This window comes from Schistocerca nitens, chromosome 12, assembly GCF_023898315.1.
Source record: "Schistocerca nitens isolate TAMUIC-IGC-003100 chromosome 12, iqSchNite1.1, whole genome shotgun sequence".
NCBI lineage: Eukaryota > Metazoa > Arthropoda > Insecta > Orthoptera > Acrididae > Schistocerca > Schistocerca nitens.
The window spans coordinates 132,335,081-132,351,582 of NC_064625.1; positions in this window are offsets into that span (position 1 = coordinate 132,335,081).

Sequence of the window (16,502 nt, forward strand, 5' to 3'; positions counted from 1 at the left end):
CAACAGAGCATGCACAATGTCGGCACTAGTACAGTGTATATCCACCTTTCGCAGCAATGCAGGCTGCTATTCTCCCATGGAGACGATCGTAGAGATGCTGGATGTAGTCCTGTGGAACGGCTTGCCATGCCATTTCCACCTGGCGCCTCAGTTGGACCAGCGTTCGTGCTGGACGTGCAGACCGCGTGAGACGACGCTTCATCCAGTCCCAAACATGCTCAATAGGGGACAGATCCGGAGATCTTGCTGGCCAGGGTAGTTGACTTACACCTTCTAGAGCACGTTGGGTGGCACGGGATACATGCGGATGTGCATTGTCCTGTTGGAACAGCAAGTTCCCTTGCCGGTCTAGGAATGGTAGAACGATGGGTTCGATGACGGTTTGGATGTACCGTGCACTATTCAGTGTCCCCTCGACGATCACCAGTGGTGTACGGCCAGTGTAGGAGATCGCTCCCCACACCATGATGCCGGGTGTTGGCCCCGTGTGCCTCGGTCGTATGCAGTCCTGATTGTGGCGCTCACCTGCACGGCGCCAAACACGCATACGACCATCATTGGCACCAAGGCAGAAGCGACTCTCATCGCTGAAGATGACACGTCTCCATTCGTCCCTCCATTCACGCCTGTCGCGACACCACTGGAGGCGGGCTGCACGATGTTGGGGCGTGAGCGGAAGACGGCCTAACGGTGTGCGGGACCGTAGCCCAGCTTCATGGAGACGGTTGCGAATGGTCCTCGCCGATACCCCAGGAGCAACAGTGTCCCTAATTTGCTGGGAAGTGGCGGTGCGGTCCCCTATGGCACTGCGTAGGATCCTACGGTCTTGGCGTGCATCCGTGCGTCGCTGCGGTCCGGTCCCAGGTCGACGGGCACGTGCACCTTCCGCCGACCACTGGCGACAACATCGATGTACTGTGGAGACCTCACGCCCCACGTGTTGAGCAATTCGGCGGTACGTCCACCCGGCCTCCCGCATGCCCACTATACGCCCTCGCTCAAAGTCCGTCAACTGCACATACGGTTCACATCCACGCTGTCGCGGCATGCTACCAGTGTTAAAGACTGCGATGGAGCTCCGTATGCCACGGCAAACTGGCTGACACTGACGGCGGCGGTGCACAAATGCTGCGCAGCTAGCACCATTCGACGGCCAACACCGCGGTTCCTGGTGTGTCCGCTGTGCCGTGCGTGTGATCATTGCTTGTACAGCCCTCTCGCAGTGTCCGGAGCAGGTATGGTGGGTCTGACACACCGGTGTCAATGTGTTCTTTTTTCCATTTCCAGGAGTCTAGTTGGCCGAGTGGCCAGACACTACAGTGTGTTAGCTGGCACCCACCGATGGTCTGTTTGTGTCTCTTACAATATTCATGACCTTGCCATGATCAATGCTCACACAGTTTTCATGTTACGTACCTCTAACGTCGGGACATTATCCTCAGAGTTGCAGATGAGCTTGCTGCCTCTTACAAACTGCAGAGAGAAGTCAATCTCCCTTTCAGGCACTCGATACCGCCATTGGCCAGTATGGAAGCAGAAGGTCTTGTCAATTTCAGGTTTCCTGCAAACAACAAAGGGGGAAAAAGAACATCAAGCGTATTCTTCAAGTGCAACAAGAATACGTGCAAAAGCTGCCGAGCAAAAACTCTTGTCGAATGTCTGAATCCCAGCTTACGTAATTCTGTCAAGTCCTTGTCCTTAAATATTTCCAAATATTTATAATTATAGGGTGAAGTTATTTGTTCTTATCTTTTAGTCCCTTGATTGCAAGGAGTAAGAAAACACGCACAGCATTTTAGAATCTTTCACAAATATTTGGTACTCACCTAATTTTTCTATAAAAGTAAAAATATTATTAATATTCACATAAGCAATATGTTTTGAATCTGTTTCAATTATTTCACAAAGAAAGACATAGTAACATTGTTTTACCTACTCGTTTTACGACGATTGATGAAAGACTGTGGAATCTCTTCCGTAAAATTTGAAATAAAAAAAATGTTTACTTCTGAAAATTTGTGTTTGAAGTGGACTGTACATTTTAGAGACGTATTGTCAACATGAAGACAGTCGAAACACCATCCAAATACGAATAAAACGGTGGTTTTCTACCTTGGGTCAGAAATGACCAACAGGGTATTGCTATGGGTATGGCGAAGTCCGGTACTTCTACTGTTAATTATACCCACTGCTGATTCCCATTCCTTGCTAAGATTATAACCGCAGCCTCGGTTGACGAGTTCGTCCCTCGCGCGAATTTCGATGCCCTATCTCAGGACGCAGTCCCGGTATTTAGAGGTCTGGGCCAATATCTCGGTACACTCGTAACCCAACTCGTGTTTTTCGGACAAGCAGTGCTCTGTGGCCACCGGTTTCTTAGGATACTTCAGCCGCGTGTGCCTTTGATGTTCCTGGAAACGATCTTCGCACTGTCTGTCCAATATACACTATGCTATCAAAAGTATCCGGACAGCCCCAAGAACCTATGTTTTTCGTATTAGGTGCGACGTGCTGCCACCTACTGCCAGGAACTCCATATCAGCGGCCTCAGTAATCATTAAGAGCAGAATGGGGCGCTCTGCAGAACTCACGGACTTCGAACGTGGTCAGGTGATTGGGTGTCACTTTGTAACACCATAGCTCTACTGCTCTACTGATTTATTTTGCCTTTGTTTCATTTAATGTTACATCATTGAGCTTCTTTAAATGTGTTTGCTTGAATCGATAACATAAAATTGTATACTCCTTTCTTTGTACTAACTTTGATATCATGATTTTATTGTATGCTGTGTAGCATATCTCTCTTTTAAATGCTTTGACCCATTTGGAGGGAACAATGCTTACTGTATATAATTGTAATTTTGTGTGAATAATTTTTTGTAGAAATGTCTATATGTGTAAATGTTCTGTTTTGTTTAAAATGGTTGTTTACTGTTATGTAAACTGCTGATCCTCACTTAGGAATCTTAGTAATTTTGTGTATAAGAGGTAGTGTGATTCCCCTCGGGAACGGAACTGTGTAGCGCGCGCAAATTGTGGTTGGCCTAGGTGGAAAAGGTGGAACTGATAGTCAGTCGGGGACGAGCCACCGGTCGGAGATGAGCTACCAAACCGTGCACTGCCATGTAAAGTGTGCATATTGTGCTGGTTCAGAGAGAGAGGCCTTTTCTGCTTCTTTCCAAGGCCTCGGATGTATGGATAAATAGCTGGAACCATTCTGGAATTTGTATCTATCGTCGCTACCAAGAAATGACAGAGTCCAGCAATTTTGCCTGCAATTCCATCTACCAACATGCAGTTGCCACCACATTGCGCAATCATTGCAACGTAATACTATAATGATGTACAGTGAAGGATCAGCTTAATGGTTGTGCTAATGTGCTCAAATATAAGGTAATTTATATCTGAATTTATGTACCAACCTTGAATTTTCTCCTCATCATAACACATCTCAGGTTCCTTTCCGTTTGAACTAAAGTAATCACCGAGTGTCCTTACTGAAAGAACTTTTATGACCAATGTTATGCTAATTAATGCCTCTTGAATATAGTAAAGTGAAAGTTAAAGTTAATGTGGCAAGAGAGTGAGTTAGAGCTAATGATGCTTACTGAAAATCATTTTCCTAGTAAAAATGCTTATTAGTGTGTTGTTGCCAACTTCAAATTAAAATTTCTCAAGACTGAGGCTTATAGAGTTTTGCTTAGTGAATGATCACATTACTGCCTGTTGTTAATCTCAGAAAGTGGGTCAGTATCTTACATTAATGTTAATTTTATGTCTCACGGTAGTAAAAGTAGAAAACTGCATAGTAGGAAATTATACGTTCATGACTACTAAGTGTTTGTCTCTCTTGTGTGCTTATTAACAGTATAAAGACCACTCAGTTTGAGCAAGCCCTGAAAGTGATAGTGTTTTTCTGTACGTGTTATAATTTTGCAAATAGTTTTTGTGCTGCTCCAGTTGTTAGCTTCAATCTTAAAACATATGTGTGTCAGAGTTCATTGCACTCGCGTGTGGCTAAGTCTAGGTTGTGTTTGTCCGTTATAGTTACTTATACCTACTTTCTTAAACGAGAATGTTAATCATTCTCTTGCCTAGTTAGGCTGGCGACCGTTTTCTTTATTAATTAAGCAGTGCAGATAGGCAAAATTTTGTTTATTACTGTTCAAACATTTACGTAATTCTGACTTTCACTTCCGATAAGCCACCCCCATTAGGAATAACACGGTCAACACAACAAAAATTCCTCTCAGAGGGTAACACTACTCTGTTGCTTTATACCATAATTACTATAACAAAATAATTCTGTTTTGCAAACTGACTCCTACTTTAAGGTTATGGTATAGCAGTAGCAGAAAGGGAGTGTTATACGTGGCTTTTCCGTGACAGGACTATTTGTTCTGTTGGGGACATACTACGTAATAAACCAAACTTGGTACTTCATAGTATAAGCTACGTAAATACGCTGCTGTAGTGTTATAACTTGTGTCATGCGTCTGTAGGCGAGATTTCCACACACTTAAACATCCCTAGGTGCACTGTTACCGATGTGATGGTGAAGTGTAAACGTGAAGGGACACGTACAGCACAACGTACAGGCCGACCTCGTTTGTTGACTGACAGAGACCGCCGACAGTTGAAGAGGGCCGTAATGTGTAATAGGCAGACATCTATCCAGACCATCATACAGGAACTCCAAACTGCATAAGAATCCACTGCAAGTACTATGACAGTTAGGCGGGAGGTGAGAAAACTTGGATTTCATGGTGGAGCGGCTACTCATAAGCCACACATCACGCCGGTAAATGCCAAACGACGCCTGGCTTGGTGTAAGGAGCGTAAACATTGCACGATTGAACAGTGGGAAACCGTTGTGTGGAGCGAGGAGTCACGTTACACGATGTGGGGATCCGAGGGAAGGGTGTGGGTATGGCGAATGCCCGGTGAACTTCATCTGCCATCGTGTGTAGTGCCAACAGTAAAATTTGGAGGCGGTGGTGTTATGGTGCGGTCGTGTTTTTCATGGAGGTGTCTTACACTTCGGGTTGTTTTGCGTGGCACTATCACAGCACAGGCCTACAATGATGTTTTAAGCACATCCTTGCTTCCCACTTTTGAAGAGCAATTCGGGGATGGCGATTGCATCTTTCAACACGATCTGAAACGTCCCCTTAGAAAAATTAATGAATGACTGTGCTGATAAACCTCTTACATTATTTGATTTTCAAACAGCTGAGCAGAATTGAACATACTCAGACATTTCGATCTTTACATATTCTGAACAACACTAAGCTGACACACGACATTTTTAGCGCAACGCAATCTGACTTTCAAAAATCCCTACAAAAGAATGGCCCTGACTAACAATAACCTATACCTCTCATGAATCACTTACCCCACAAAAATTTTCGTTACTCGAAGTACTGCAATACAGCGAGCGCCACTACTGCCAGCTAAATAAAAGATTCAAACTACTGAAGGCACTAACTATTGACAGGCACAGTCAGCAAATGAAAGATTTTGATAGAGAACAAACAATGTATTTACCTTAATAATGTTCCAAAGTCATCGTATATATATATCAGTTCATGATATCCAATATTACAAATTTGCTCTTTCTGATGGACACACGTCCAGATCGTCCGCTCTCAAAATTCTGCCATTTCTCTCCCCACATCCACCACTGATGGCGGCTCACCTCCAACTGCGCAACGCTACGCGCTGTTCACATCCAACTGCGCAACACTGCAATGGCGAGTATTCCAACAATGCCCACCAGCCACAGACTGCAGACAGCACAGTCAGTGATTTTCATACAGAGCGCTACGTGGCATTACCAACATAAAAACCTAAACAGCCTACTTACAGATCGAGCACCTGTCAATAATGCACGGCCTTTGGAGGAGAGGTTACAAGACAGTATCATCCCTTTAACGGACTGGCCTGCACGTAGTCCTGACCTGAATCCTATAGAACACCTTTGAGATGTTTTGGAATGCCAACTTCGTGCCAGGTCTCACTGACCGACATCGATACGTCTCTTCAGTGCAGCACTCCGTGAAGAATGGGCTGTCATTCCCCAAGAAACCTTCCAGCACCTGACTGAACCTATGCCTGCCTGAGTGGAAGCTGTCGTCAAGCCTAACGTTCGACCAACACCATATTGAATTCCAGCATTACCGATGGACAGTGCCACGAACGTGTAAGTCATTTTTAGCCAGGTGTCCGGATACTTTTGATCACATACTGGAAGTCTTACCACACTGACAGGGAATCTTGTATACGCCGCCCCTCCGCAAGCCAAGATCGTCTTTCACACTTCCAATTAGCGCTTGTGTTTTATTGAGCAGGCAAAAGACAGTTTTAACTGGGTGTTTCTTTAATATGTGTGTGATTTTCCCTGATAGAGCGCAAGTGTACGGAATAAATGCAAGGGCTACTCCTCCTCCGTGACTTCTTCCGTCTCCAAAGGTTGTACTGTCGTGTTGGGACGGAGAGCGCGTCTTATCTGCCATTCCGCGACTCGTTCTTTCGGAAAACGTTTCTGCAGTGTTCCAGTTCCTGGGGCAGACTCTCTGCGTCCCAGATGCTGCGCGCCCTGTGTACCAGTGTTTTTAGAACCCCATTTCTCTGGGGAGGATGGTGACAGCTGTCTGCATGCAGTATTGAGTATAATTAAGAAGACACTCAGCAACGAAAACGATCTGGCGACCTCGACAGACATAGCTACCTCGTGTCTGATCGCCGAAATATTGTGCCCGTTGGACTCTATGAATCGACCGTACACCCATGGACTCTTCGATCAACAAATACGCTAGGAGAAACTGAAGAATCACATAAAAAAACCGTGTTTCTCTAAGCGCCTTGGATCCAGCACACGTTGGTCTATCGGTTATTTATGTGATTTCGAAACGCATCCCAGTTGGTTTTGGAACATTTTTAAAACCATTCTAAGTTGATTTCTGGCCCGATTATAAGCCGATTTTTGAACATTTGGATAGTGTGCGTGATGTCTCTACCAGGGGAATCGCCGTCGCATCCGGAAATAAAAAAAACTCTCCCGCAGACGAAAGGGGACGATATTATACGAGCTGAGCCGAATAAACCCGAACGGGTGACTGCTAATCGCTATTGTGCCAATGATTATTGTTGTATTAATTATTAGCGAAACCCACAGATTCAGACTACCCGAGTCGAAATAAACGGTTAACAGGACTAACAGGTAAGAAGGATTGCATACTAATCTCTTCGGTGTATACAAGAAAATGAAATTTTGACAGAATATTTTTGCCAGATCGCCACATTCCTAATGGCCAGTTGTACAGTCCCTGGTTAGCAGCCGCGTAAGTTCTATTCTCGGAATAGTGCGGAAAACGCGTAGTACGGACAAGTAACAATGCTTAACCGAAACATACACGCAGGATAACAAAACTGATGATTTTGGCAGGGTTAGTGAAGTTAACCGAGGAGTATGTGTTGACAATGGCAAGAATAGTTAGAGAATTAGAGAAGATAAGATTGTTTGTTACAACGAGGAAGAAGAAGAAACAAGGACATCACGATAATTATATGGAAGAATATAACAAAAAAAATGGTTCAAATGGCTCTGAGCACTATGGGACTCAACTGCTGAGGTCATTAGTCCCCTAGAACTTAGAACTAGTTAAACCTAACTAACCTAAGGACATCACAAACATCCATGCCCGAGGCAGGATTCGAACCTGCGACCGTAGCGGTCTTGCGGTTCCAGACTGCAGCGCCTTTAACCGCACGGCCACTTCGGCCGGCAAGAATATAACAACTCGAAAGTTATACAAGAACTACATACTACTACTTTTCGATCACACGCTTGAGAAACTGGAGCGCATTAATGAAATGTGAAACTATTTCTTTCATGAAACTTTTTACGTGTAGTAGGCCTAATAGGCCTTTGGTATTGGTACGTGAATTATATTCCGTCGTGTTATTTATGTAAGTGAGGTATACAAAAATGGCAATTTGTGCCAAAACTGTCTGTTTTGTATGGCATATGCTGCTGCAATACTAGAACGGCTTATTTCGTTTCATCTACATCTACATTTATACTCCGCAAGCCACCCAATGGTTTGTGGCGGAGGGCACTTTACGTGCCACTGTCATTACCTACCTTTCCTGTTCCAGTCGCGTATGGTTCGCGGGAAGAACGACTGCCGGAAAGCCTCCGTGCGCGCTCGAATCTCTCTAATTTTACATTCGTGGTCTCCTCTGGAGGTATAAGTAGGGGGAAGCAATATATTCGATACATCATCCAGAAACGCACCCACTCGAAACCTGGCGAGCAAGCTACACCGCGATGCAGAGCGCCTCTCTTGCAGAGTCTGCCACTTGAGTTTGCTAAACATCTCCGTAACGCTATCACGCTTACCAAATAAACCTGTGACGAAACGCGCCACTCTTCTTTGGAGCTTCTCTATCTCCTCCGTCAAGGCGACCTGGCACTGATCCCACACTGATGAGCAATACTCAAGTATAGGTCGAACGAGTGTTTTGTAAGCCACCTCCTTTGTTGATGAACTACATTTTCTAAGGACTCTCCCTATGAATCTCAACCTGGAACCCGCCTTACCAACAATTAATTTTATATGATCATTCCACTTCAAATCGTTCCGTACGCATACTCCCAGATATTTTACAGAAGTAACTGCTACCAGTGTTTGCTCCGCTATCGTATAATCATACTATAAAGGAACCTTCTTTCTATGTATTCGCAATACATTACATTTGTCTATGTTAAGGGTCAGTTGCCACTCCCTGAACCAAGTGCCTATCCGCTGCAGATCTTTCTGCATTTCGCTACAATTTTGTAATGCTGCAACTTCTCTGTATACTACAGCATCATCCGCGAAAAGACGCATGGAACTTCCGACAGTAACTGTCATTTAGCAGACAGTGACAAAATAGACGTGATCAAGTCGAGAAACCACACCAGCCTTTGGTACTATTCGCCTTAGCAGCGTTTTCAGTATTAGACAACGACAGTTTGATTTTTCATGTTGCAAAACGTTTGACGAACTTTAATGGGGTAATAGATGCTGTGGCAGAAAGAAAAGTATGCTGTGTAAATCTGTACCAAGATTAGAGAAAAAAAAATGCTGAGACCTAAGGGTTGAAGAAATGTCTACCGCCTAGCTTGTTTCTTGTCTTCACTAGTTTTATGTTTCCTATATTCAATTTTATGTCACCCAAAAGAGCAGTTTATTAGCTCACAGGGAATGCAAATTTCTGAAGAGTTCTTATTCTAGCGGCCATAAATAGTCCTACCCATTACTAATTATGAATTTTGAAATTGTAGTGGAACCTAATTTTACTTTCACTGTGCTAAGGAGTCTTACTACTTTTTGAGCTTTCATAAACTCGAACAAGCAAGTGTAGTTGGCAGAAAGAAGAAGTCCGATTGCACTGGGGCGTGGTGGTGTGAGTATAATCACAAGATTCCCGATGTTAAGGATTACAACACCCGTTGCGTAAAAAAAAAGTGGGCGAGAGAGAGAGAGAGAGAGAGAGAGAGAGAGAGAGAGAGAGGAGAGAGAGAGAGAGAATCAATTTAACGCAACTGGCTCAAATGGCTCTGAGCACTATGGGACTCAACTGCTGAGGTCATTAGTCCCTAGAACTTAGAACTAGTTAAACCTAACTAACCTAAGGACATCACACACATCCATGCCCCAAACTGGGGCATCCCAGCCAACTGGAGTGCCCCACCAACTGGAGACGCCCCCCCCCCCCCAGCCCCACCCCCCACTGGGGCTCTCCTGCTAACTGGGGTACACCCCACCCAACTGGGGCACCCACGTTCCCCGACTGGGGCACCCTCCACCAAAGCCTTTTCACTTAATTTTTAGTCTCTCAATTTTGATCTGGTAGTGGTGACATATTAAGTTCTGTCTTGTAGCACGCCACATCCGACCATCCTGATTTAGGTCTGCCGTGATTTCCCTGAATGACTTCAGGCAACTACCGGAATGACTCCTTTGAAAGGGCACAGCCGACTTCGTTCCGCATCCTTACCTAATCTGATGGGACCGATGACCCGCTGTCTGGTCCCCTCCCACAAATCAACCAACCAACCCATCTTGTAGGAAATAAATATCGTCCAAAGATCAGTAAGCTCACATTTCGTTCACCAAACAAGCATGGCGAACTATATTAGATGGTTCCAGAATGAGATTTTCACTCTGTAGTAAAGTGTGCGCTGATACGAAACTTCCTGGCAGATTAAAACAGTGTGCCGGACCGAGACTCGAACTTGGGACCTTTGCCTGTTGCGCGCAAGTGCTCTACCAGCTGAGCTATCCAAGCACGACTCACGCCCCGTCCTCACAGCTTTACTTCTGCCAGGTCCTCGTCTCCTACCTTCTGCCAGTACCTCCTCTCCTACCTTCTGCAAGGTTTGCAGGAGACCTTCTGTAAAGTTTGGAAGGTAGGAGACGAGGTACTGGCAGAAGTAAAGCTGTGAGGACGCGGCCTGAGGCGTGCCTGGGTAGCTAAGTTGGTAGAGCACGTGCCCGTGAAAGGCAGAGGTCGCGAGTTCGAGACTCGGTCCGGTACACAGTTTTAATCTGCCAGGAAGTTTTACATTAGATTGTTTCGTGAAGTTAAGGAACAAGTCGACAACTTCGGAAACAATGTCTACGGCGCAGTTGATCTCATGGTCGAACAGAGAGAGCTGAGTTTCGCAAGATTTCTATTTGCGGAGTAGATATATACGTTAGATTTTCGCCGTCTAAAAATACGAGGGCTATCCACAAAGTACATTACGTTTTGGACTTAAAAATGAATAAAGTATTGGAAATTTTTTTTTATTATATACAGATGAAAGCCACACTTAAATACTACTTTTCTACATAGTTGCCATTTAAATTAAGGCACTTATCGTAGCGATGGACGAGCTTCGAAATTCCTTCGTCGTAAAATTTGACCGCCTGCGCCTTCAACCACGTGGTTACCTCTTCTTGAAGCTGTGCGTCGTCATCAAAACGCTGCATAGCCAACCACTTCTTCATTGCTGGGAATAAGTGGAAGTCGCTCTTAAAGATTAAAAGATTCGAGAACTTCACGAGTGGCATTTGCCGTGTGGGCCCGGGCGTTGTCGTGAATCAGCAAGATCTTTGAGCCCAACTTTCCCCTGCGCTTGTTTTGTATTGCTCTTCTGAGGTTGTGCAGAGTCTGGCAATACCTTGGAGAGTTTTTTGTAGTGCCTCTTTCCAGGAAATCCACGAAAATCACACCTTTTCTGTCCCAAAAGAAGAGGTAACCACGTGGTTGGAGGCGCAGGCGGTCGAATTTCACGACGAAGGAATTTCCAACCTCGTCCATCGCTGCGATAAGTGCGTTAATTTAAATGGCAACTATGTAGAAAAGTAGTATTTAAGTGTGGCTTTCATCTGTATGTAATAAAACAAATTTCCAATACTTTATTTATTTTTAATTCCAAAACGTAATGTACTTTGTGGATAGCCCTCGTAGTACGTTACCATAAAACGTGACTCATAATACATACGTGCGTAATGTTTCATCGTTGTTTTCATTAGATAATATCTACATATTGATCTGAAAAGATGTGTGCTCACGCCGTGGAACGGTGCAGAGATGTTAAATGTTCATGACGGACCTTATTGTGTCGCCCGCGGCAACTTTACCGAAGTGTAATGGGTACGTTTGCCGACATACGTGGCAAAGGCATTGCGGCGTGCGCAGCTATTTCCACAGCGCCCCGACACGTACAATTTCGTGCATGATTGGGCGCGCATACGCACACTCCCTCGTGCTCAGACACACACACACACACACACACACACACACACACAAGCAGCGCCACGCACCGCTGCGTGCGACCGCCGCCGCCGCCACCGCCCCCGCAGGACGCGTCCCACACACAGGGCGGCGCAAAGCACCCTCCGCCACGCGCCGCTCGCGGCAGCGTTTGACGTCCAGCGGCGCGGAAGAGGCGCCTTGGCCTCGCACGTGGAGCTTGGGCATCGACCGCACCCCCTACCTGACGCGAATAGCGTGCATCGTGGCAGGTCGGAAGATCGGGGGAAAAAAAAAATATTTCACTCCCTATTCTTACGTTCAATGATAATTGTATGGCATTGTTGACCGGGAGGCCCCATGCTTTCCAAGTTCGGCCGCCGTATTGCAAGTCCTTTTTAGTTGACGCCACTTCGGCGACGTGCGAGTCAATGATGATGGAAGACACACAACACCCAGTCATCAAGAGGCAGAGAAACTCCGTGACCCTGCCGGGAATCGAACCCGGGGCCCCGTGCGTGGGAAGCGAGAACGCTACCGCAAGACCACGAGCTGCGTACTTACGTACATCACTCGATGGTGAGTAAGTAAATACAAGGGTAGCAATGATCTTGATAGCTCATTACAACCCCGAAGCGCTTTACACAGATGTCTTTCTCTACATCAGATGGAAATACACTGACGAGAAAAAACTACGCAGCACAAAAAACTAATCAATGTCGAGTAATGAAATTTTCTAAATACATTTGTCTAGGGAACTTATACAAGTGATTAATTTTTGGATGTCTGTCTTATTGCATGGACGATCGAATTCAGCTGATGGTATATACAGGGTGATCCATTGATCGCGACCGGGCCAAATATCTCACGAAATAAGCGTCAAACGAAAAAAGCCACAAAGAACGAAACTCGTCTAGCTTGAAGGGGGAAACCAGATGGCGCTATGGTTGGCCCGCTAGATGGCGCTGCCATAGGTCAAACGGATATCAACTACGTTTTTTTTTTAATAGGAACACCCATTTTTTATTACATATTCCTGTAGTACGTAAAGAAATATGAATGTTTTAGTTGGACCACTTTTTCGCTTGTGATAGATGGCGATATAATACTCACAAATATATGGCTCACAATTTTAGACGAACAGTTGGTAAATAGTAGGTTTTATCTAAATTAAAATACAGAACGTAGGTACGTTTCAAAATTTTATTCCTTTTGTTCCAATGTTATACATGTACCTATGTGAACTGATCATTTCTGAGAATGCATGCTGTTACAGCGTGATTACCTGTAAATACCACATTAAAGCAATAAATGCTCAAAATGATGTCCGTTAACCTCACTGTATTTGGCAATACGTGTAACGACATTCCTCTCAACAGCGAGTAGTCCGCCTTCCGTAATGTTCGCACATGCATTGACAATGCGCTGACACATGTTGTCAGGCGTTGTCGGTGGATCACGATAGCAAATATCCTTCAACTATCCCCACAGAAAGAAATCCGGGGACGTCAGATCCGGTGAACGTGCGGACCATGGTATGGTGCTTCGACGACCAATCCACCTGTCATGAAATATGCTATTCAATACCGCTTCAACCGCACGCGAGCTATGTGCCGGACATCCATCATGTTGGAAGTACATCTCTATTCTCTCATGCAGCGAAACATCTTGTAGTAACATCGGTAGAACATTACGTAGGAAATTAGCATACATTGCACCATTTAGATTGGCATCAATGAAATCGGGGACAATTATCCTTCCTCCCATAATGCCGCACCATACATTAACCCACCAAGGTCGCTGATGTTCCACTTGTCGCAGCCATCGTGGATTTTCCGTTGCCCAATAGTCCATATCATTCCGGTTTACGTTACCGCTGTTGGTGAATTACGCTTCGTCGCTAAATAGAACGCGTGCAAAAAGTCTGTCATCGTCCCATAATTTCTCTTGTGCCCAGTGGCAGAACTGTACACGACGTTCAAAGTCGTCGCCATGCAATTTCTGGTGCATAGAAATATGGTACGGGTGCAATCGATGTTGATGCAACATTCTCAACACCGGCGTTTTTAAGATTCCCGATTCTCGCGCAATTTGTCTGCTGCTGATTTGCGGATTAGCCGCGACAGCAGCTAAAACACCTACTTGGGCATCATCATTTGTTGCAGGTCGAGGTTGACGTTTCACATGTGGCTGAACACTTCCTTAAATAACTTTCCTTAAATAACTTTCCTTAAATAACGTAACTATTCGGCGAACGGTCCCGACACTTGGATGATGTCGTCGAGGATTACGAGCAGCATACATAGCACACGCCCGTTGGGCAGTTTCATCACAATAGCCATACATCAACACGATATCGACTTTTTCCGCAACTGGTATACGATCCATTTTAACATGTGTAATGTTTCACGAAGCAAAAATTCTCCCGCGCTGCCGGAATTTTACATGATACCACGTAGTTATACGTTTGTTAGTATTACAGCGCCATCTATCACAAAGCGAAAAATAGTGGTCCAACTAAAACATTCATATTTCTTTACGTACTACACGAATATGCAATAAAAAGTAGGGGTTCCTATTAGAAAAATGCAGTTGATATCCGTTTGACCTATGGCAGCGCCATCTAGCGGGCCAACCATAGCGCCATCTGGTTTCCCCTTTCAAGCTGGACGAGTTTCGTTCTTTGTAGATTTTTCATGAGATGCTTATTTCATTATCAATGGACCACCCTGTATAATAAAGCCAGAAAGGCAAAAACTGGTTAGAATGTACAAATGTATGTCAAAATCAACTGTTGTAAGTTTCACCAGTATCAGAACAATATTTTGATCAAAATCGGCGTTTTTACGAAAAATTGAAGGCGCTAAATATTCGACTTACAAATATGAAAATTCGTATGAAGCTTCAGTTCGATATAAAAATGTTAACTATATGACCTCTTTAAGCTAGTTTCCGAGTAATTTACCAACAACTAAATATGGATCAAAAACGTCCGTATTTGTAGTAAATGAAGTATCAGTTATGTTAGTGCTAGAAAATTGTGATCACAGCACGTTGTTAAACCCATAAAATAATAGAACTATAATAATTTTTAAGTCTTTGATTCAAATATCAATCAATGCAAGGTCTCGTAAAGATGTAGTTCAGGGAAGTTCAACTGTCAGTTGCGTTCTAAAAATTCTAGACAGCAAAGTTTAAACGCAGGCGAGCTAAAAATTTTTCTGTGATGAAAGCCAGCTTAACGGCATTCACACAAAAATTACGAAGACTGTAAATTGATACACAACAGTGTTAGAAAATGATATGTGTCCGAGAAAGCGGCCGTTTAGAGGCTGCTACTTGGGAATACAGCGGATGACGGCAGGTGTTATCTTCGGCCGTCCACTATGTTGTAACACCCCACACGTCGCTTATCTGGTTTTGGTGTGTGTTCACCTCAGGTAATTGACTAACAGATCAACAGAGAGTGCAAAACTGCCGCAATGTCGGATAACGCAAAGAAAGTAATAAGGCCCTGTGACTCCTGATTGAACTGCGGTGGCAGTGTTGACATTAATTGATTCAGAATTGATCCCTTTTAATTAAAAAAGGGTGCACATTGATGCTATATTCAGCTATTGAACACCAGATGCAAATGTTGAACATAAAATTAATTAAGAAAGTGACTTGGTATTTCAACTACTTGATTGAAAACAGATGCAGTCGATTAGCACAGATTTATTTTTACTCACGACCTTCAGTCATCACATTACATGACTCTCCTAACAGACAGTGGTAATAAATTGCGTTTGCGTGGAGTAAAGCGCGATAAATCGAAAGTAATTCCTATCGACTGACCCAGGCGTAATGCGAAGTGCGAGAAGAATTCTACAATACACGGCCCATGAAACGCTCGTGGAAACTTTGCCGACGTGATCCAACAAATTAATCAGTGGCCTAACTCAAGCCAGAGCAAGCGCAATATCGCCGAATGCAGCGTGTCGGAGCGGCGTCGTTGTGTGGACGTCGGCCGACATCGTGGTGCTGCAGGGCTGCGCTCGTCTATTAACTCCTAGCTATCTTGCTCAGTACATAACTGACCGAAAACTTTCTATCTCCAAGCTCAATCGTTCCGTTTACTAAGTCCTAAACTGCAGAGATGCTCACTCTCTCTCAGGCAAGCTGAGTAAAGAACGCCACGTCCGCACTCTAGGCAAGCTGGGAACGGAAGACCACTACGGAGACTTCTCCCAGTCCGCTCTTCATCTCGGTTTCCCCTCCAGCCAAAATCAATTACGCCAATTGCAGCGCAAGTCGTGTTAATTATGCATCGCTTCCCAGCGCCGACCAATGCCTGCTCTGGGAAGTGAACAAAGTCCCACAAAATTCCCTTCCTCTCAACTTCTGCTATTTAGTTCCTCCCAGGCCATCCATCAAGGTTAGCGTCTGCACAAAACACCAATTTTTCTGGCATTCTGACTCCCAGGAGAGTACTTCAGATTCCTTGGTCCTATGTTCCCATCGGAGGTCGGTGTATTTCATTCTGTCACTCCTCACCTGATTTACTTCAGGCTCTGCGGACTGTGAATTCAGCGTGAAGTTGCTATAGTCACGAACACGCATATTTTGACCTCTGTTGACCGCTCCACCGTAGCTTTGCGCGGCTTTCTCGCATGTTTCTCTGATAACGGGACGACGAACATTTATCAACAGGTGTACAAGTTCTCCGTCTG